At 44.4% G+C, this 2,234-nt stretch overlaps 1 protein-coding gene across 1 annotated transcript in view; it reads right to left on the bottom strand.

Annotated features, from left to right (window-relative positions):
* zbtb4 (zinc finger and BTB domain containing 4) overlaps positions 1 to 2,234 on the bottom strand; it is a 24,957-nt gene that overhangs the window by 12,362 nt on the left and 10,361 nt on the right. The gene's annotated exons all lie outside the window — the stretch shown is intronic.

Genomic DNA, 2,234 nt, shown 5'->3' with positions numbered 1-2,234 from the left:
CACACACACACACACACACACACACACACTACTTTATATACACAAAGCCCAGCGATGGGGAGAGGGAGGGAGAAGCAGAGGGAGAGCTAGCAAGCAAGAGGACGCCATTTAAGCAGTTTGTTACGAGCACTGCAAGTCCCCAAAATGGCTGAAAACAAACAGGAACCACGCCAACTCCAAAAACCTGGGCACAAGGACGGACAGACAGAAACAGTGAGGGAGTGAGAGGCATGTGAGCGAGGGAAACAGCAAGACAGTGAGACAGAGAGAAGACAAACTGGCAGTAGTCAAATGGCGGATGGGAGTACTCTGTGAAACAAGTTAAGTTGAAGGAAAAATGGAAGCATTAAAGGGGTACGCCAATGATTTAGAACTGCACTCTGATAAAGTTTGGGGACTTAGAAGAGCCAGACTGAAAAAAGAATGGTCAAAATCAATGTAACAGAGGCCAAAATACTCAGACTTAAAGTCCTCAGTATGGGTCAAGCCCCCAAAACAATGAATCCTATATTTCCCATGGTAGAACTTGATAGCATCTTTCACTAGACTCTCCCTGCCTGGCAAAGTCTCACAGCTTTCACACTTCATGTTCTCAGTTTCTAACTCTGAAGGGCCTTCATCCAAAATAGCACTGTGTGAAAACAAAGCAACAAGCTGTGTGGGTGCGGGCGTGTTCCTTCAAGTACCAGCAAGACAATTAAATTAAGATCCAGGAGGTCTGACTGATGAATCCATATGTTCGAAGCATGAATGCATTATGAGAGCTAGATACGGCGTCTCCACTCAGCCCTTCAGCCAATTTTTCCCCATTGGCCACTTGCAGTACTGCAACAAAAAATCCCCCTGTGGCCTAAATAGCTTTTTTTCATAAACAATGACAAAAGAGATGTCTTCAGAACTGTTGACAGGACACCTTAAACTGCAGACCAGGACAATTATCACTCTCTGTATTATGATTGTTTTAAGCTATGATGATTTTTTATTTCTAAACGTAAAAAACTGTTTTTTTTTAGGATGTCATCCCAATGTAAGGGAGCAGGAGCGCAGGTGGGGGCAATGGGGGAAACACTAATGAGCATGTGCAGTGGCCTGCAGGATGCAAACCTGAAAGAAAAAAAAAAAAAGTTGGTTTAAGTGCCAGGCGAGCCACTTTCAGTGGGAGAAACAGGTGCCGTCTTACATCCATGATTTGAAGACCAAAACTCTGCCCAGAGGTTTAAAATACTGCAAGAAAAGATTTTGCACATATGATTGCAACTGCAGCATGTTGCTAGATGCTGCTGCTTTTAGTTGCAGGAAATCTTAAGCCAGGAGCCCAATGTCACAAAAGCGATTTGTAAAGTTACACACGTATGATTGTCACTTGCAAACAGCAGATGAATTTGTGAATGCCACAGGGTTCTCTCATTCTAATGCATCAATATGGTGTATGGCATTTTACACGTGTCAATATTAATAGGGGGAAAAATTATGTCATGTCACAAATCACAGCTTGCGCATAGCAAAATTTGTGAAGTTTTTTGCCAGATACCACTGCGACAACATGGTACTCCCAAAATGGCAGCCAGAACACAATCAAGCTCCCTCCAGACATTATCCAACAGTTTTCAGAGGCTGAGTAGCACTCCCCATGTAGAGTAACCTGATCTTCATGTGTAAAATCAGTGGAGTGCCTCTTCAAAAGAGAAAAGGGTCTAAAGGTAGAGAGACGGACAGAAACTGGGGTAGGGATACTCTTCGATTGTCCATGACCTCAACTAAAAGGGTTCAAGTACTATTGGTGATGATGTCGGTCACATCAATTAACTGCTTTTAGGTCAGCATGTGTATTTGTGACTGATGCATGTGGCTAAACTAAAACTGCCAGTTACAAGCTCCCATTTTGTTTTGCTGCACAATACAACAGCCTCATTGCACCACAGTCAAGGCCTGCAGCTGGGTATTGCCTCTGATTCCTCCATAGCTATGCAAAATGCCTCACAACAACAACTCTCGTCGCTCTGGTTGCTCTCAGCCACGCATGTCATGGTCAATGGAAACTCCACATGCCTCTGTTCTCCCTCCGTCAGCCACTCAGTGGCCTTAGATGAGGAGGTATTACCTCAACTGGAACACAACGGCAGAAAAATGAGAGGAGGGGTGAAAGAATGTACTAGTACTGTTATGCTATAACACCATCATACTTCCCACTGTCCTTTAGAGTGGAGCTGCCCCCACTGACCCCCACCCCCCCA

The sequence above is a fragment of the Monopterus albus genome, unplaced genomic scaffold (assembly GCF_001952655.1).
Source record: "Monopterus albus unplaced genomic scaffold, M_albus_1.0 scaffold384.1, whole genome shotgun sequence".
Taxonomy (NCBI): Eukaryota; Metazoa; Chordata; class Actinopteri; order Synbranchiformes; family Synbranchidae; genus Monopterus; species Monopterus albus.
This window is presented reverse-complemented; position numbering and strand designations above follow the sequence as displayed.